General features: G+C 41.5%; 1 pseudogene; it reads right to left on the bottom strand.

The window, feature by feature from the left end:
* Window positions 1–6365: 6365 nt before the first annotated feature.
* LOC139461780 (uncharacterized) lies at window positions 6366–19098 on the bottom strand (annotated as a pseudogene).
* Window positions 19099–22066: the final 2968 nt, after the last annotated feature.

Below are 22066 nucleotides of genomic sequence, written 5' to 3'. Positions count from 1 at the left end.
TATGACGTGTGCAACTTCTGGGTAAAATATAAATCTTTAGATCGCATTTGAATGATTTGGAAATATTTTGATACAGTTGATCATCCCGTGTTAAGTTCTTCTGACTCTACATTGGGGGACTGAAAAGGCTCCTCAGCCATCAGCCCAAGTTCCGATTTTCACTTAAGAAAAAGGTCATTATGATGCTATCATATTATATGATATGGATATTATATGGATATCCAGGAAATAGATCAAGATGCATGCATACACTATTTTGCTTGTTTCAGTCTTGCCCCCAATGCAGAACAATTCAAATGTTTCACATTTTAATGTGGGACTTAGTGAAGGGCTTATAGCCGTCTCTTAATATTTATGCATGACCTCGAGGTCAAAATCCAAAACGAGGCTATAACCCCGCAAGCTGTCAAACTATGATATCATGGCCGCCGAACACTGCTGTGTGCCACAGTACATGTCGGGTGCACGTTATGACAAATCGGTCAGTTTCCACAGAATGCCGATCTGCGGAAACTTTGGATAGTGGCTATTCAACGCGACGAAGGAACGATATTTACGGTAGGTAAACACTTTCATTCAGCTTTTTTCGTTTGAATCTAAGAAAAAATCACTTGCATCTGTCACCTGTCATACAGTCGTGTTGAGCATGATGCATGCCGTTGTCATATAGTCCTCATATAGTCAACATGTAGTAATGAAAGTAAATTACAATCAGAGGCAGGTATAATACTAATGAAGTGAAAACAATGGGCAAATCGGCATGTTACTATTTTCAGCTATTTCTTGTGCAACGAGTAGGAAACATCGCTCGTTCGTGACATTTGAGATACGTGTACGAGTCATTAGCGGTCTGCATCTAACTGTTGCCGTAGTTTTGTTTCTAAGGTGAATAGTGAGTGAGTGAGTGAGTATGGTTTTACGCCGCTTTTAGCAATATTCCAGCAGTATCACGGCGGGGGACACCAGAAATGGGCTTCACACATTGTACCCATGTCGGGAATCGAACCCGGGTCTTCTGCGTGACGAGCGAACGCTTAAACCACTAGGCTACCCGACCGCCCCCTTAGATGAATAGAGATAATTAAACTTTTGTATGCTTTACTGGTGATTAAATCAGCACAGACTTAATTTCTGCTTAAATGGATTAATGGCATATTCCGACCTGGTACTGACATTATTATCATCTGTCTTCAGGTAACAAAGAAAACAACTGTCTGCACTAACCACCTTTTGAATGAGGACTACAAGTACACTCCTGTCAGGAGAACTTTGAAGCAAGGGATAGTGCCATCTGTGTTTCCCTGGAGCTCTGCAAAAAAGCCAGGAATGGCCCACCATCAAGACAACCCCTCCGACCCATAGCAAGAATATAAAAAACCAAAGGTAATAGTTTCTCAATGTCAAGTGATTGAATCAGACACAAATCAGTACATAAAACATGTCAAATGCGTTAATACAATAACCATGTTTGAACATCCAAGTGTAGTAGTGTTTGCGTTGGATTATGGGGGTCAAAACAAGCAGGGTTTTATGTAATTCTCAGTAAGTTATGAAATAAACTAGCAACATCATTAAGCTTATACTAACAGGTCAGTTCATTTTACTTTTGTTATACACGGGCCAGAGATCATAAAATAGAGGGACAGCCCTGTCCATCATTTTATCACAAACCATCAGCGCTATTTTATGGTCTCTGACACTGGCAGACAAGATTTCATAAAACTTTTTGAGAATTGAATACTGTATCGTTACGGTAACCTCAGTTTGACAATGTTCATGTTTCAGTTTTGAGAACGAGAGCCTGTGTTTTTTAACCCTGAGTCTGAGACAGACTGACCTCTGCCTTCCTGACATCTAACAGCTCCAGTTGCGGATCCAGCAGCTTCAGCAGGAGAAAGATAATCTCAGCAGGCAGCTTACTATTGAGAGATTTGGTGTTGAATGTTTCTCCCATAATGATGCCATGATGCAGTACTAGACCTCATTCAGGGGCGGTCGGGTAGCCTAGTGGTTAATGCGTTCGCTTGTCACGCCAAAGACCCGGGTTCGATTCCCGACATGGGTACAATGTGTGAAATTCCCGACATGGGTACAATGTGTGAAGCCCATTTCTGGTGTCCCCCGCCGTGATATTGCTGGAATATTGCTAAAACCGGCGTAAAACTATACTCACTCACTCACTAGACCTCATTCAGAGATTATCACTCTTGTCTCCCCTTGGTACGTGCTATGTCTGTGGCAAAGATGTCTTGGTAACATCTTGTGGGATGGGCCTCACTCCACACAGCTTGTAATGAGCCACAAGATTAAAAAAGGCCCAGTGATGTGTCCACAGGCCAATTGCTCATGAACAGCTAGCAGAGCTGACACTCAAGAGTGTAGAATAATTTGAATATAAAGAGAAATAAACCAAATGATAGCATGTTTTACTTGTCTGCAACACAGCATGCTGTGGTGAGCTGGTTGGTTTGTTGTCCAACGCCGCACTCAGCAATATTCCAGCTAAATGACGGCGGTCTGTAAATAATCGAGTCTGGACCAGACAATCCAGTGATTGATATCATAAGCATCGATCCACGCAATTGGGATCGATGACATGCATCAACCAAGTCAGCGAGCCAGACCACCAGATCCCGTTTGTCGCCTCTTACGACAAGCATAGGCTACTTGTACGGCAAGCATGGGTTGCTGAAGATATATTCTATCCCGGAATCTTCATTGATCTGCTGTGGTGAGAGTACTAAAATGATTAAGTGGTAGTAATTATTTTAAAAATAGACGTAGCCTTGTAGTGTTAATTCCATTGACATCATTAATTGTAATGCTTGGAATTATTTTCAATAGCTGAAAATTCCAATCCAGCCGATATACTGTCTGGTTCTTAAATAGGAATTTGGTCATAAAAACGATTAATAGTCTTTTCACATATTCACCCTAGCTGCTATCTGCCTACGCTTATGTTAAATAACGTTGGGTAAATAAATATTAAGAGAGGTCTATTGTTTTTTTGTCTGCAAATTCTTGAGAAAACTATCTTTTAATGACACTGAAAGATTTGTGAAGAATTTGCACATTTCCCTGAAAGTTTTCTTTGGAAAATGAATAATTTGTAGAACCTATTTTTCTGGGCCCAGAGGTACCCTGCCAAGAGAGAGCATTGCATTGCCTTGCTGTTTATTGAATAGAATTCAATGTGAATTCAGCTTGCAGAATGTATTTCTTGTTACCTGATGTCCTTACTGGTACAACATTTTAGGCCGCCTCGGAGGTATTGAGGTATAATAAAACACTACAGCCAACGCGGTGGAGACCTCAAACGTCTCTTTCAAAGGCAAAGTCTGTTCCATAAACTGGATTGTACTATCTAGACACGATCATTTACAGGCCGCTGTCATTTACTTCAGCATTACCTTTATTGACATGTACATATGAACGTTTAGAGGGTAATTTAGGTACGCATCACTTCCCACCTGCAAGTAAACATTACGTTCGTTTGTCAATCCTTACTGGACGTTTCAACATACGCCCGACGAACGACCGAGCCGACAATATTACAACTACATATGACTGCGGTAAATAGTCTCGACCACACTCCTTCCTCATGCTTAACAGTAGTTTGCCTGATCCACAACCAACTATCTGTAGAATGGGTCTTCAGCAACCCATACTTGCCGTAAAAGGTGACTAGGCTTGTCGTAAATTGCGACTAACGGGATCGGGTGGTCAGGCTCGCTGACTTGGTTTGATGCCCGTCATCGATCCCAATAGCGTGGATCGATGCTCATATTATTCACTGGATTGTCTGGTCTAGGCTCAATTATTTACAGACCGCCGTCATATAGCTGGAATATTGCCGAGTGCGGCGTTAAACAACAAACCAGTCATACAGTTGGGTGGCCATGGGGCAGTAGAGTGGACTTTGTTTATTTGTTGTGTATCGCCCCAATCAGCAATACTTCAGCCATATGACGACGGTCTGTAAATAATCCAGACAATCCAGTGATTGACAACATGAGCATAGATCCATGCAAATGGGATTCGATGGCATCCATCAACCAAGTCAGCGAGCCTGGCCAACCGATCCAAGTATAGTTCCCTTAACGGCAAGCATGGGTTTCTGAAGACCTAGCTATAGTCAACCCCGGATCTTCACGGGTCGGTCAGCCTAGTGGTTAAAGCGTTGGCTCGTCACGCCGAAAACCAGGGTTCGGATCCCTCACATGTGTACCAACTGTCACGCCCATTTTCCGTTGTTCCCCGCCTTGATATTGCTGAAAGTGGCGTACGTAATACTAGACTCCCGCAAGCACGCACGCATACAGCGGTAATATTGCCGACTGTTGTGTGAAACATCAAACAAACCTGCGTCTGTAATTGGTTTATTTAAATATATTTCACGAATTTCGCGAATTCATGTTTACTTTGTACTGTATCTGCAACAGCATTTGTTAAATATTTATCTACGTGTTTCACTCATTTTCCAACACATGAACCATTAGCTACGTCGTAAAAGATGGAAGGCTGTCATTCATGACACCACAATGACATTGTTTGCTTCTTGTTGTTAAACACCCACTCAAATAAATGAAATAATCGAGTCTGCTCCTGGGTCATGCCATCACATCACAATTGCGTAAGTGATGAGCATGACGAATGAGTGGGTGAAAAATGAGAAAAGGGACTCCTAAAGGTAGTGACAATTTTACCCCATCAAGCAAATAATACTCTGACAGTGAATCATTCATCCATAAATGCGAATAAGACAATGTATCCCAGGAACAAATGTCCACGACAGAAATACCTGAACATGCTTTCCTTCTTGCCAAAAAGTATATGACTGCCACTCCCCACAAAGTAGTACCTGTGGCCCAGCAGGACGGGCTCTGATGGAATTAAATCTTGTGACTTGCATTATTGACAGAAGTGCTGCATTCTTACTTGAAAGAGGTAGTAACGTTCTGTATGTAATTGTTTGTTGTTTCACGCCGCACTCATCAATATTCAAGATATATGACGGCGGTCTCTAAATAATCGAGTCTGGAGCAAACAATCCAGTGATGAATATCATGAGCATCCATCAAGTCAGCGAGCCTGACCACCCAATCCCGTTAGTCGTCTTTTACGGCAAGCATGGGTTGCTGAAGACCTATTCCACCCCGGACCTTCAAGGAGTCCGTCTGAGAAATATTTGCATTTTTTCAATGTAACGGTTTTTTGTTCCCATGTCTGTACCTCACTGCATCACCATAGTAACTTGAAATAATTGTTGGATCACTGTTTTTTACTATTTGCTTGAAGCCAAACTTTATTCCTTACAAATCCGTCAATACATCCATTTATTGCAATTCCGTATGGCTTCAATTTGTCAGAGGAATCTACATGCAAAACATGCAATAATTCGGTTAATGTCGTCGCCTTCGAAGATGCTTTCTTTTTCGAGAGGAAAAGCCATCTGGATCTAAAATTTGTTTGTTTGTTGTTTACCGCCGCACTCAGCAATATTCCAGCTCTATATGACGGCGGTCAATAATCGAGTCTGGACCAGACAATCCAGTGATTAATGTGTCTTTTGGGATGTTAAATCCAGCCTGGATGCATTTCAAGTGCATCCATCGATATCTACATGTATGTAGCTTTCCTTCAGTTTCTGACCCGTGAAGATTCCGGGGTAGAATATAGGTCTTCAGGATCCTATGTACTTGCCGTAAAAGGCGACTATACCGGGATCGGGTGGTTAGGTTCGTTGACTTGCTGGATCGGGTGGTTAGGTTCGTTGACTTGCTTGATACATGCTCATGATGTCTAAAATGATGTCAATCACTGGATTGTCTGGTCAAGATTAATTTACAGACCGCCATCATATAGCTGGAATATTGCCGAGTGTTGCGTTTAACCATAAACCAACCAAACACTTCCGTAGATTCCAATTGTGTGGATCGTAATCACTGGATTGTCTGGTCCAGACCGCCTTCATATAGCTGGAATATTGCCGAGGGCGGCATTAAACAACAAACCAACCAACCAATTGCGTAGATCGATGCTCATGACGTCCTCCACTGGATTGTCCCGTCTGGACCCGTTTTTATACAGACCGCCGTCATGCAGCTGGAATATTGCTGAGTGCGGCGTTAAACAACAAAGAAACAACTTATGTTGTTCACCACCTTGTCCCTTCACGCCGAGAGTAATACACACATGACATCACGGGAATGTCCAATCGCGGAATATTTTCAAAAACAGAATGCGGTGGCGCCGGTCAAAATCGGAATGGTTTAATTCATTTATTCATTCTCATTTGCATGCTGCAGCTTATAAGTCTTAACGATGAATCTTGATACCTCAAATGCCCGCATACGACAGTGGCTTTACGTCACTTGACCATCACACGACGGGATAATAGCCGTGTTTTCCAGGAGAGCTGTAACACAAATAATATATCAGGAAACGCATGTCAGGAAAAGATAATGATATATATATAGATATAATTTAGGCAAAAACAAAAGTTGTTAAACGCATTTAGTGATAAAAATCCGTATCCGTTTTAAGTGGCTCTCAGTTTGTTGTTTAACGCCGCACTCCGCAATATGACGGCGGTCTGTAAATAATCGAGTCTGGACCAGACAATCCAGTGATTGATATCACGAGCATCAATCCACGCAATTGGAATCGACGACATGCATCAACCATGTCAGCGAGCCTGACCACCCGATCCCAAAAGTCAGACAAGCATAGTCGCCTCTTAAGGCAAACATGGGTTGCTGAAGACCTATTAATTATACCCCGGATCTTCACGGGTCCTTTCAGAAATGAATGAAATCATGTTAGTAGTATTCCTGCTTCCACATGAATCCACTCGTTTTGTTAAAACATATATATATTTCCCTTAATTTGTTTGCTGAAAAAGAAAATGAACAATCAATATTTCCCTCACTACCTGCATGTCCACTTGGGGTATAATAGGTCTTCAGCAACCAATGCAGTAACTTTAGAGGTTGCATGATTAGAAAACATATTCCGCCAATAATGAAACAAAAAAGAAAATGGACAATCAATATTTCCCTCACTACCTGCATGTCCACTTGGGGTATAATAGGTCTTCAGCAACCAATGCAGTTAAACTTTAGAGGTTGCATGATTAGAAAACATATTCCGCCAAAAATGAAACATAACAATATGAATATTTAGTTTATTTTTTTATGACGAGCTTCAATCCTTCTATCTATCGTGTAGTTGTCCGATTTTCGATCACGAACGTTGATACTACTTAATTTCGTTTATCCGACATACTCGTTAATCCGACATAATCATATGCAACCATCGATGTCGGATTAACGGGACTTGACTGTACGCAAGAGGCGACTAACGGGATCGGGTGGTCATGCTCGCTGACATAGTTAATGCATGTCATCGTATCTCAACTGTGTACATCGATGCTCATGTCATGAATGGATAGTGTGGTCCAGGCTCGACAATTTACAGGCCGCCGTCATATAACTGGAACATTGCTTAATAACAAAAAAACGGCCGAAACTCATGTCAATCTTTGGTTCGAGAAACTCACGTGATTGTTTGTTGTACATCAGGCGACGTTACAACTACAGTTAGTTTTTGTTGTTTAACGCCGCACTCAGCAATATTCCAGCTATATGACGGCGGTCCAGACCAGACAATCCAGTGATTGCCAACATGAGCATCGATCCACGCAATGGGGATCAATGATATGCATCAAGCAAGTCAGCGAGCCTGACCACCCGATCCCGTTAGTCGCCTTTATCGACAAGCATAGTCACCTTTTACGGCAAGCACGTTACAACTACATGACTACAGCCTGCACAAATTAGTCTGGTTGTTTGGTTTGTTGTTAACGCCGCACTCTTTCTTCTGCAAACGTGGTGAGACTACTGACTTTCTGTTCCAAAGCTTCCGGTCTCCCTGTTCCAGAATCGCCAGAACTACCCGATGACCTGGGACTCAAGCCTTGAACCACCTTCACCTGTGTTTCTGCTGGTGGTGATGTGTCCGGGGAGACCTGTCGTATCTCTCGACGGGCCCTTCCAAACACTGCCTGTGAGTTATGCTGGTTTTGACGCAAGCTTGCAATGGCGACCTCCAGGGTCTGGTTTCATATGAGCGTCAAACTGTCCAGCCTCCTTGTTTTCGCATCCTTGGCAGAGACGCATTATCACCTGACGATCGAGGATTTGGTTGGTTGGTTGGTTTGTTGTTTAACGCCGCACTCAGCAATATTCCAGCTATATGACGGCGGTCTGTACAAATCGAGTCTGGTCCAGACAATTCAGAGATTAATATCATGAGCATCGATCCGCTTTCAATTTTGAAATCGATGACATGCATCAACCAAGTCAGCGAACCTGACCACCCGATCCCATTAGTCGCCTTTTACAGCAAGCATGGGTTGCTGAAGACCTATTCTACCCTGGATCTTCACGGGTCTGGACAGGGAAATCACTGATGTGAGCAACGTCCCGTGCAGTCGGGATACAATGACACGCATTCAAGCATGTCACTAAACTAAGCCTCATTCACTTCGTCGCCTTTCATATTGTATGAGACCAATTCTATCCAGAATCCCCCTGGGATGAACTGTGTGGAAGACGTTGTCTTCCTATTCGACTGTGTGCTGATTCACCTTGTAATCATCCTGTTCACTGTCAACAGTTATTGATTCTAATGCTACTCTTTTGTCTACTGCAGTAGTCATGGCAGCCATTTATAAGTTATACATTGCCTGCAAGACCTATGTCACAATGTGAAATTCAGCCCCGTTTCCCAAAACGCTAAGTCGATCGTAACTCTCATACTTCCACAGATTTACAACAATCTCTGGGCAAAAGGTCGCTTTGTGAACGGGGCCCTGTAACATATGTTCTCAACGCTAACTGAACAATGTTCGGCTCCTTTCTGAGAATATTCATGGTGAAGAATGGTTCCTGACCCGTGAAGATCCGGGTAAGAATAGGTCTTCAGCAACCCATATTTGACGTAAATGGCGACTGACGGGATCGGGTGGTCAGGCTCGCTGACTTGGTTGATGCATGTCATCGATCCCAGTCGCGTAGATAGATGCTCATGATGTCAATCACTGGATTGTCTGGTCCGGACTCGATTATTTACAGACCGCCGTCATATAGGTTGAATATTGCTGAGTGCAGCGTTTAACAATAAAACCAACAAACCAACTATATGCCCTTAAGAGCTGACTAAATGGGATCGGATGATCAGGTCAGTGACTGATTGTTTTTAAACGTTAGGTCATTGTGAGATGAAATGGAGTTAAACGTCGCGTCCAAGCTTTTTTACACTTACATCGCGACGTGCATGCACGTGTGTGTGTGTGGCTGCATGTACTAGTCCGGACTGTTGCCGATTTATAGTGCTAGCCCACAGAGATACCATGCCGCAGTTTAACATGAATACTCCGAGCCGACCAGTCTCTGTTTTTTTAGCCCTTTATATACCGAGCGCCAGACAGGATAACAAGCAGTACCATATTTTAAGGTATTTTGGTATAACGCAGCCGGGGATCGAACCCCGGACCTTCCGCTCTCCGGGTGGAGACTCTTCCACTAGACCGCGAAGGCGGTTATTCATACCTAAGGCAAAAAACAAAAAACATTTTTCTTTTGACCCATGAAGATTCCGGGGTAGAATAGCTCTTCAGCAACCCATGCTTGCCGTAAAAGGTGACTATGCTTGTCGTATAAGGCGACTAATGGGATCGGGTGGTCAGGCTCGCTGAGGGCGGCGTTAAACAACCAACCAACCAATCTTTTTAACAGGGTGGTCAGGTCAGTGACGTGGCTGTTCGTTCTTTATGCTTTCAGTCACCGGTTTGTCACGGCTCGTTTGTCTTTTTAGGCTGCTGTGATATAGCTGTTATATTGCTTACTGAAGCAATATACGACGTGACCATTTCCATATATGTCACTTCTAATAATGGCGGGGGGCACGGGTGGCCCAGTCGTCTAAGGCGCCGCGATTCGCTGTGCAGAGTTGCGTCCCTTGGGCACGCCAGAAACCTATGATTGTGGGTTCGAATCCCGGTTCGCCCCGATTATGTTTCTAGGTTTGTCAGCACCATACCCGTGCTCGTGGGTTTCACCGAAGTGGTAAACGTCTGAGACCTGCATCACTTCAGGCTTTCCTCCCACATTAAGCTGACACGCATGGAATACTGTTAAAAGCGGCGTTAAAACCATCTCACAACTCACTCACTCACTCTAATAATGGCGTACTTACGATCTGAGTCAACCACTGAAAGGAGAGCAGGACCACTGATGTCGCATCCACCGCACCATCCCCCACACCGAACCTCGATCAACTGGTCATTTGATGACCTTGTCACATGTTTTTCCTTTCCATAATGACTCCATGTCACCTGAAAGAAGGATTGTGTTCAAGAAAAAAATCAACTAAAAAATATAACAAACTGGTTAAAACGTAATTGCAGTATCCAGTAAAGTTCTGGTTTGGTTTCTTGTTTAACGCCGCACTCAGCAATATTCCAGCAATATGACGGCGGTCAGTAAATAATCGCGTCTGGTCCAGACAATCCAGTGATCGGTGTCATGAGCATCGATACACGAATTTCGGATCGATGACATGCAACAACCAGGTCAGCGAGCCTGACCACCCGTTAGTCGCCTCTTACGGCAAGCATGGGTTGCTGAAGAGCTATTCTACCCCGGATCTTCACGGGTAGTGTCCAATATACAAGAAAACCTGTGTCAACTCAATACAGAGTCATTTGCACGCTTCCGGCTAAAGATGTGTTTCTGTCCGCACGTCAACAATTTCTTCAAACGATTTCTTCTGAACCACTAATTCGAAATTAACGAAATTTGACTGGAATCATCCCAAGGATTCACATTTGTACAAATGGTTGGGCCAAATAGGGGTAATTTGGCTATATTACTTTAAGCGACTTCTTCCCTGGAACTAAGAGATAGATATCAACCATATTTGGATTGTAGCATTGTCTGGTGGTGAGGATTCAAAATTGTACAAATGGTGGGGCGGGGCCAAATAGGGGTAATTTGGCTATATTGCTTTAAACAATTTCTCTGGAACAAAGAGATAGATATAAACCATACTTGGTTGGAAACATTCTCCAATGGTGGGGATTCACAATTGTTCAAAAAGGAGGGGCTGAGGGCCGGGCCAAAATGAGTTTATAATAAAACTTGGACACAGTTAATATCCCCACCGTAACCAAAAGTATAATTGTTGAGTAAGAGAGGAATGCAGATATGCCACCAGGACCAGCCCTTCTGTTTATCTGTCCGGCACTCACAAAGGAGTAAGACCCTTGACCATAACATGCAAACCGACATTATCCCCACCCTATAATAAACAGATGCATTGTCTTGATTTGTTTGTTACGAAAAGAATAATACATTCATGCCAATAGGATTCGCCCTAGGGGGGCCAGCCATGCTCTGGAAACTTAGATCCTGGATCATGTCATGGAAACGGTTAAATCTTCATGTCACGTTTGTATCTTGGTTGGTTGGTTTGTTGTTTAACGCCGCACTCAGCAATATTCCAGCTATATGACGGCGGTCCGTAAATAATCGAGTCTGGACCAGACAATCTAGTGATTAATATCATAAGCGTCGATCCGCGCAATTGAGATCGATGACATTCATTTATCAACCAAGTCAGCGAGCCTGACCACCCGATCCCGTTAGTCGCCTTTTACGACAAGAATATTCACGGGTCACATTTGTATTTAGAGAAGTACACGTTCATGCTGTCATGTTTGCAATCCACAGCATGAACATTTGTATCTGGAGAAGTACACGTTCATGCTGACAGAGTCAAAGTTACGAAATATTTGCAGTTTTATATACATGTTCAATGCAAATGTATATTTTGTCATGATTGCGTATATACCCAGGTGAGCTATATAGGGCCTATGTTTGCAGACCGCCGTCGCATAGCTGGGACATTGTTGAGCGCGGCGTTAAACAAAACAAAAATTCAGAACGTTAACTACCTCTTGTGAGAATGCACCAGTACTGTCAATAACGGAAAGCTACAAAATCTTACAGTCTTGTTCAGAGCTAAACCAGTGCCTCTGAGGTCCATCACAGCTCGTCCTGCTGGGCCACAGGTAGTTCCTGGTGGGGAGTAGCAGTCATAGACTTGACCCACTTTAACATTTAGAAGGTGTGTTTTGTTATAGAAGACACGATCTTCCTTCTCAATCTCCATAATCTGTTAAATAAATGTATTATATTACAGCGAATTCTAAACAAACTGGAAAATATACACAATTAAGTAACCATTAACTTATATTTTGTGCGGTTATGGCATGCCTCTTGGCAAGAAGGAGAAAGCTAGTTCAGGTAGTTTCTGCTGGATACTTTATTATGGATTACAGTGTTTGGTTGTTGTTAAACGCCGCACCCAGCAATATTGCAGCAATTTGACGGCAGTCTGTAAATAATCGAGTCTGGATCAGACAATCCAGTGACTAATATCATGATCATCGATCCACTCAAATTGGATATGATGACAAGATCAACCAAGTTAGCGAGCCTGTCCAACCGATCCCGTCAGTCGCCTCTTACGACAAGCATAGTCGCCTTTTTGAAACAATTATGGGTTGCTGAAGACTTATTCTACCCCAGATATTTACGGATTACCGTGTCTCTCATTCGCATCTATTGTGATGTATGATTTGGTAGGTTGGTTTGTTGTTTAACGCCGCTCTCGGCAATATTCCAGCTATATGAAGGCGGTTTTGTAAATAATCGAGTCTGATCCAACAAACCAACCAAACCAAATCCATTAGTTATTTTCTGGGTCATTTTTGTTTCATTTGCATATAATCCCATATGCCCCCTCAATATCAAACGGTCGGTCCCTAAGACTTGGCGTATGCTATCACAGAGAAGGTAGAGTGCGGCGTTAAACAAAAAAACAAATAATCAAGTAGCAAGCATGGGTTGCTGATGACCTAGTCGGGCCGGATCCTCACTTGTCGACACAGCCATGTATTGAAAGAGAGTGAGAACCCACAGTAAATTAGAACGCGATTGTGCTGAACTTTTCGAGATATTTTAGCCACACGTTTATTGTCAAGACTGCTGCAAATGATTATAGCGTGTCTTACGTCAATGTTCAAAGCAAACTTTGACAACACAAAATATCCTATACCCTTTACTGATGGAATCTCATTGTTCTTAACTTTTCGAGATATTTTAGCCACACGTTTATTGTCAAGACTGCTGCAAATGATTATAGCGTCTTACCTCAATGTTCAAACCAAACTTTGAAAACACAAAATATCCATAACCCTTTACTGATGGGGTCTCTCCGGTGCAGTAGTAATTTTGTACCCTTGGGGAATCCATGAAATAAGGTGTAGGGAGCGAGATGTACTCTGAAGGTGTACTATTCATTGCATGGCAGTACACCTTGACTCGAACTCCACTCAGTTGTCGTGGGTACAGCCAGTATTCTCCGTCAGTGTACGTGGAATTAAGTTGCCGTACCTCTGTACAGTTCGACACGGCTGAAACGACAAGTGAGTTGTTACTGTTTCGCATTACGCGAACTTCAGAAAACAATGAAAACCAAAAGAACATGTCCTCAATCGATGTCAAGTTGTCTGCCGATGTAGTTTATTCAGCTTCAGTTCGGGCCCAAGGGTTTAGTATTCTGGAGGGGTGCTGGGATTTTGGTTTGAGATCGAATAGGAGAGGAGGAGCGAAACATGGGTTTTAGACCCACAACACATTATTTGGATCAGTTTTCTTTACATGTCGCCGTCGGGTGGCAGGAGGACTGGCGTGCGACGTAAGGCAATATTAATGAAACACTTGCTTGTCGTAAGAGGCGACTAACAGAATCGGGTGGTCAGACTCGCTGACTTGGTAGATGTATGTCATTATATCCCAATTGCGTGAATCGATGCTCATGGTATTAATCACTGGATCCTCTGTCCAAACTCTATTATTTACAGACCGCCGTCATATTGCCGAGTGCGACGTCAAACAACAAACAAGCAAACAAACAAACTTGTTAATTAAATGTGGCGTGTGCTATCCGTAGGAGAGGGCATGCTCTGTATTCGCCGACTCCTGGTGTCATCACTGATTTTCAGTGAGTGAGTGAGTTCAAATTTAACGTCGCATCGGCATTATCTCAGCCATATTGCGACGAGACCAAGTTAATATATTTATAATTTAGTCATTTGTGCAAAGTTTTGTTTAAAATCAAGTTGTAAAACATATTTGAGCATACTACATTTAGAAACAATTCATGAAACATATTCGAGCATAACAATATTATATATATAGTTTCGAAATACGGGCTATAGGCCACCAGTACCCAAAGCTAGGCCACCTCGCTGGGGATCATGGGGACTTACAGTACCTATGCTTCTTGCATGATATACCCAGCAGGATTTACGTCATCACTTTAGCCACTGGTGGTTGTGCACAATGCTAGCCAATATTAAAAATTAGTCACCAATGAGAGGGCGTAAAAACACTGGTTGATGATAGTTCCATTTATTATGATAGGATTACGTGTCACACAGGGGGGCAATATTTTTACGGTACTTTAACCTCCTGGACAGAGCCTTCAATAATGTCTGTCAATAGTAGCATAACACCAAAGTTAAAAACAAGCATTTAATTATTCACATACATATTTAAAATTTATCATACAGACCAATTTCTTTCAAGTAATTTATGATGAGATGCTCGCTGACACGGGAAAAGAGATCTTTTAGATTTACTTTGATAATGTGAATCCCTTGCGATTGCAAAGTCCACACAGTCAAGCAATATATGCTTGACGGTGAACCTTTCATCACAAGGGATACACTTAATAGATTCGTCCTGAATTACAGTGATCTATTCATATAATTTTCACCGCCTTATGGAATCTGTTCCGCTGCATAATCGGGACTTGACAATTGGTTATCCTCTGGCATTGTTTGTTTGTTTGTTTGTTGTTTAACGCTGCAATATTCCGTCTATATCTCGTTGTTTTAGAACATCTAGCATGTCCACCTAAGGACAAAACAGGTTTTTTTCCTGCATTTTCGGGAACAGATTATTTTTATCTTGTCATATTGTGATACTTCTTATTCCCAGAGTTTACTATTTGTTTGTTTGTTTGTTGTTTAATGCCGCACTCCGCAATATTCCAACTATATGACGGCGGTCTGTAAAAATAATCGAGTCTGGACAAGACAATCCAGTGATTGACATCATGAGCATGAACACACGCAATTGGGATCGATAGCATGTATCAACCACGAAGTGGAAGGGGGATATAGGAATGGGTGCCGTCCGTCCATCACGTTTCGTTTCCGGAGAACACAAAAACCATGAGATATCTTAACCAAACGTCTATTGATGAACTGTCTTTTGATAGTTTGAGATGTTTAAAAATGTTTCCATGGCAACGACTATGACTTGGATGGAAAATGGCGGTAGTCCTCGTTTCCGGAGCAGATCTTGAAAACCGTACTATATTTCTTTACCAAACTTGGCACATAGATAGGTCCAGTAGTGAATTGGTGCCTTTTGATACTTTTGGATTTAAAAACACACTTTTTTTTAGTTTCCATGGCAACGACTTTGACTTAGATTAAAAATGGCGGTAGTCCTCGTTTCCAGAGCAGATATTGAAAACCGTACACTATTTCTTCATCAAACTTGGCACAAAAATAGGTCTAGTGGCAAACTGGCGCTTTTTTTTTTGATACTTTGAGATTTAATTTTTTTTTTAAAAATCGAGTTGGATTAACGCCGCTTTTAACAGTATTCCAGTTATACCATGGCGTGTTTTTCGAGTTAACCTGGCAACAACTTTGGCTTAGACTGAAAATGGAGGGAGTGCTCGTTTCCAGACCAGATCTTGAAAACCGTACAATATTTCTTCACCAAACTTGGCACATAAATAGGTCTAGTGGTAAACTGGTGCCTTTTGATAGTTTGGGTATTTTTGATGGAATAATTTTTCGAGTTTCCCCGGCAACGACTTTGACTTAGACTGAAAATGGCGGGTGTGCTCGTTTCCGGAGCAGATCTTGAAAACCGTACAATATTTCTTCACCAAACTTGTCACATGACTGGTGCATTTCCATAGTTTGGGATTTTAAACAAATATTTTTTGAGTTTCCATGGCAACGACTTTAACTTAAACTGAAAATGGTGGTAGTGCTCATTTCCGGAGCAGAGCTTGAAAACCGTACAATATTCCGTCATGGTTGAAAGAAATCAGTATCCAGGAACTTTAGCATGGGGCCTCACAATCCACAAGTCTCAAGGTAGCACCTGTGAGCAGATGATTGGGGACATGACAGTTACACAAGGAAGTAAATGTAAAAAGCCCAGCCTGTTTTGTCAACTTACGCATGCATGTCATCGTAGTCCATGTTCCATCCGGGTTACATGTCATATTTCCGCAAGGCACATAGCCAACTTTGCAATTCAGCGTCAATGACTGGTTTAGCGGAGTGAAGTGTCTGACCATTGAAGGAGCGGCATATTCAACAGTTGGTGGGTCCCTGCAGTCTGCAATATATGCATGGCAAAACATAACTTTCTGATATGAAATCTACACCTGAAATTAATTCACTTCTAAACTTTAAAATACATATTTAAAGTAATTTTAATGTATTTATTTGCCTGTATAACAATATCGTGTAATATGTATTACAGCAAACATAATATCTGTATTACATTAACTTGTTTGACAATAATTCGCTTATTCTTAAATTTGGAACCAAACGTTTAACGTAACTGCTGACTTCAAATGTTCTTTATGGAACCTCGAAATCACATCAAATCCGAAATATTCACGTCTTTACTGCAAGTAAAACTTACATAAATAATATATAAGGCCATCGATATTGTTTGTCCCTCTCATATCCAGCTTCTGATCGGGCGGGTGAAAAAAATATCAAAACTTAAAAAAATAACTGCTTTTAACTAACTTTTTTTTACACGACATTAAACACTTAGTGTGTTACTCTAAGAGTGTGGGTTTGAATCCCTCATAGGTCTCGACCCATAGAGCACAAGAATGAAAACTACTATAAAGAAATTGGAATCCAAAATATGGCAATATATTACATTGTGATATATTCTTCACACTGTTCCTGCATGTACGTCAAACTATATTACCAACAGGGCATACACGGGGACCGGGAAAGTATCCTTGTGTAGGGTTTGAACACGTTTTATTATTTGTTGGATTCAAAGGGCTTTGATAATCAATCAACAGACTAAATGTCAAATTTTTCTATTGCATTTGGCACTCAAATGCTGCTCAAACATTTAACATGTGAATGAAACATACAAAATATGAAATTTGAACCATATAATTCTCCCTTTTAAGGTTATTGTAGTATTTTGACGATGTACAGTTCACATGTTAAACCAAATTTGAAATGTGTAAATGAAAGAGAAAACATAAAGAAAAAAATGTTTTTGTTTTTTCTGAAGAATTTACCGAACAATTTTGGTATTTTAAATTCGTCTGCAACTGTTGGGTGTCATTTCTATTTGCAAAAGTTTACACGCTCAAGAATTAACATACCAAATATACATGTCGAAGTTGCAATGTCAAAGTGGTGCTGTTGAGTTATATATTAGTTCCAGCTTAACCGAATAGTCAGAGTTAACAAAACGCCTATGTGACAATGGTATTTCCGTAACTCTTAAAATAGAAACTCAAGGGATACATTATAACTTTGTTACTATCGATTTTGGGAAGCTACTATAATAACTTCTAATTAGAGATTGTCTTCAAACCAGTGATTCCACGTACACTGCATTTTGTTCATTAGTTGAATAAAGTTGACTGACTCTTCTCTAAATAATGGAGTCTGAACCAATTGCTGGGAATTGATTACTCGATATCCCCACGGGCAATATATATTCATGCGTAGATAATACCAAGATTAAATAACTCAGGTTTTCTTTCGTGATAATAAAATAACGCCCTGACAAAACTTTAAAGGGAACCGCCGTATAATTGTACTTACATGCAAGGACACACGCCAAGCCGCCATCCTTTGTTTCAGTACATATAGTGTGTTGTTGGGACAAGAGTGGTTTTCACAGGCATCCGCTATTCTCTGTTTAATATTAAAAAATGGAATATAGATTCAAGTGATTGGTTGTTTGGTTTGATGTTTTCACCGGATTGTCTGGTCCAGACTGGATTATTAACAGACCGCCATCATATAGCTGCAATATTGCTGAGTGCGGCGTAATACAACAAACCAACCAACCAACCAACCAACCAACCACTCACTCACCAAATTGCCTGGATCGATGCTCATGATGTCAATCACTGGAGTGTCTTGTCCAGACTCGATTACTTACAGACCGTAGTCCTATAGCTGGAGTATTTCTGAGTGTGGCGTTAAACAACAAAGAAACAAACAAACTATTTATTTGGCTAATCTCACCTGTGGTAGGGGCACGGGTGGCCGCCCAAGTCGTCTATGGCGCCGTGATTCGCTGTGCAGAGTCGCGTGCCTTGGGCACGCTAGGAACCTATGATTGTGGGTTCGAATCCCGGTTTGCCCCGATTATGATTCTAGATTTGTCAGTCTATACCCGTGCTCGTGGGTTTCACCTCAGTGGAAAACGTCTGGGACCTGCATCACTTCGGGCTTTCCTCCCACCTTAAGCTGACACGCCTTGATATAACTGAAATAATGTGGATTAAAAGCGGCGTCAAACCAAACTCACTCACTCAATCACTCACCTGTGGCCAGGCTTTGGCCTCTGAGAACACAAAGCGTGGTACCGTCTCCATAGAAATTGATCCATCGGTGGTAGGGCCATCCTCACTACTGAGCTCGCATGTTCCGTCATCAAGCTGAAAGTTGTAGGACCTGCACATGCTTCTTAGTAGACATTCTTTTGCACAGCTGGCAAGGCCTGAAGTAGTAATAGTTTCAATAACAGCACCTTTTAGTCTTGAATTTTCCACCACAGGTAATTGACCTAAAGAAGAGCAGGTTTTCTCGTTTGCGCCAACGAAGGCGACATAACTATATAGAAAGAATAACCTTGAAATGATCAGATGAAGCATTCTACTTCTTGAAAATACACATCTAGCTTCTTCAAATTGGTCTACCGTTGAAGAATTGCATCCGCGTTTAACCCCTAGATATTACTTGACTGACTGACAAGCCGAACATTAAGTCCATGCCTACTAAACAGTACCCCTGGGTATTGTATAATTAATGCCTATCCTTAATGGCCGTTCACAAAGTTGTTGCAGACAATAGTTTTTTTCGATTTTTGTATCGACCATTACAACTTAACTGTGCGTTTGAGTCGGGACTAACATGTTTAAAGAACAATGATCTACAACAAATATTTACTGGTTGTCATAGAAGTCAACATTACCTACGGATTAATGTTTCAAATGCCGGCGCAATCAGCAGTAGCCAGAGTGATGGTGTAGATCCTGCTTGCATGGGTACCATGTAGATAGCAGAAGTACCCTTAAGTCTCCATGGTACCTACCTTTGGTTATTGGCGATCTATAGCCCATTTTTACTCTGTATAGTTATGAATAGTTAAAAAAATTATAATGACATGCTAGTTTTAAATCTACATCTGTGATAATCTTGTAATGTTACTGTCTTACGGTTTTATAGTTCAGTTTAGTGAATCAATAATATATAACTTAATTTGTCACGATATTACTGAAATATTGCCGATGTGACTATAAACCCTAACTGACTCACCCCAATTTCAAATGCCGTATATTGAGAAACAGGCCGGGTTTCAGACAGACGCTGGATCGTTTGAGTGTGTTGTTGAACGCCGCACATGTGAGAGTGTTTATGTTTTTACGACCCGTGAAGATTCCGGGGTAGAATAGGTCTTCAGCAACCCATGCTTGCCGTAAAAGGCGACTAACGGGATCGGGTGGTCATGCTCGCTGACTTGGTTGATACATGTCATCGGTCCCAATTGCGTGGATCGATGCAAATGATATTAATCACTGGATTGTCTGGTCCAGACACGATTATTTACAGACCGCCGTCATATAGCTGGAATATTGATGAGTGCGGCGTTAAACAACAAACCAACCTAAGTTTATGGTTTGACGCTGCTTTAAGCAAGAAAACAAGCTTATCACTATCCCCCGCTGGGGTACATCCAAATTGTTTGTTCGTATAGTAGTGAATGATATGGAAGATAGCACTCTGACCCTTTAGATGTTTGGTTTGTTGTCTTACCGCACTCAGCAATATTCCACATATATGACGGCGGTCTGTAAATAATCGAGTCTGGACCAGACTATCCAGTGATTGCCATCATGAGCATCGATCCACGCAATTGGGATCGATGACATGCATCAAGTCAGTAAGCCTGACCACCCGATCCAGTTAGTCGCCTTTTACAACAAGTAGAGTCACCTTTTACGGCAAGCATGGGTTGCTGAAGACCTATTCTACCCCGGAATCTCCACGGGTCCCGCCGTCATATAGCTGAGTGCGGCGTTAAACAACCAACCAACTGTGATAAACAGTCTATATGAAAAATCCCCACTTCTCATACTTGTAAGTATACTTAGAGGTTCCATTAATGCTTCCCAGACCTCAAATTATGTCATAACACAGAACAGTTACCGCAACTGCTTCGCCATAACTACAAAATGGCGACCGAAGTTGAAGGTCGTTTAGCGGTACTTTTCAGTGAGTGAGTGAGTTAAGATTTAACGTCACATCGGCAGTATTTCAGCCATATCGTGACGAGAAGAACATTAATAATACACATAATTATACGAAATAAAAACCTGTCGACGAAGGACAGTAAAATAACTAGATTTATCACAGATGTCTAAAACTAGTAGTTAGCAATAAAAATATAACATCATACGAAACAATACAAGATAAAAATGAGCTATAGATCGCCAGCCACTGAAGAGAGATCACCATGCTAGGGTCCATGGGGACTTACAGTACCTTTGCTACCTGCATGGACCCCAGCCGGATTTACATCATCCCTTCAGCTGTTCGTGATTATTGACAAATTTAGCAAACATTAAAATAACACATATGCTACGATTAAAACCGTGGTATAAATAAATATACTTTGAAAGACGTGGTGTTACATACCCTCTTAGGGGGACAATAACTTTACTCAACTTCAACCCCCTTCGAGAATATAGCGGTACTTTTCATGAAAGAAAGAAAAATCGAAATCATGGCTCTCAGAAGAAAGCAAAACGCACATGATAAACTTTGACACACCCTATTGGGACTGTGTTGCTCATGTTTAACCTCGACACACCCAATTGGGTCTGTGTTGTTCATGTTTTTCTATACTTCATGAGGCATGTCAATTTATTTAAAGTACGTTGGTAACAACGGCATATATGCCGTCAAACAGCTGCAATGTTGCTGAAAGCGGCGTTAAACAACAAACAAACAAACACACATTTAGTGTTACTTAATATGTTCTTGCTGTTTGTTTGTATATTGTTTAACGCCGCACTTTGCAATATTACAGCTATAAGACGGCGGTCTGTAAATAATCGAGTCTGGACCAGACGATCCAGTGATTGATATGCGCATCGATCGCCGCAATTTGGATCCATGACATGCATCAACCAAGTCAACGAGCCTGACCACCAGCCTATCCCGTTCGTCACCTCTTACGACAAGCATATCTTGTAAAATTGAAATTTAATCATATTAACACTTAAATTTGTATTGATATTATAACATTCGAAAGGGTTAGATGAAGCTAAATGTCTTTGTTGTTACTTAATATGTCCTTGGTTGGTTGGTTTGTTGTTTAACGCCGCACTCAGCAATATTCCAGCTATATGACGGCGGATGTCCTTGGTGTTACCACAAGTCAGCAAGTAATAACTTTTAAGATAGTGTTATAAGGTAAATAATAACTCTTAAGATAGTGTTATAAGGTAAAAAACATGTCTTATGCCATTGTAATTACATCTTTTAACTCATATTTCCACTTGACCCGTGAAGATACCAGGTAGAATGGGTATTCAGCAACCCATACTTGCCGTAAAA

The sequence above is a fragment of the Haliotis cracherodii genome, unplaced genomic scaffold (genome assembly GCF_022045235.1).
Source record: "Haliotis cracherodii isolate W230 unplaced genomic scaffold, xgHalCrac1.p SCAF_15, whole genome shotgun sequence".
In the NCBI taxonomy this organism is placed as follows: Eukaryota; Metazoa; Mollusca; class Gastropoda; order Lepetellida; family Haliotidae; genus Haliotis; species Haliotis cracherodii.
Note: the sequence above shows the minus strand (reverse complement) of the source record. Positions and strands in the feature narration are given on the sequence as shown.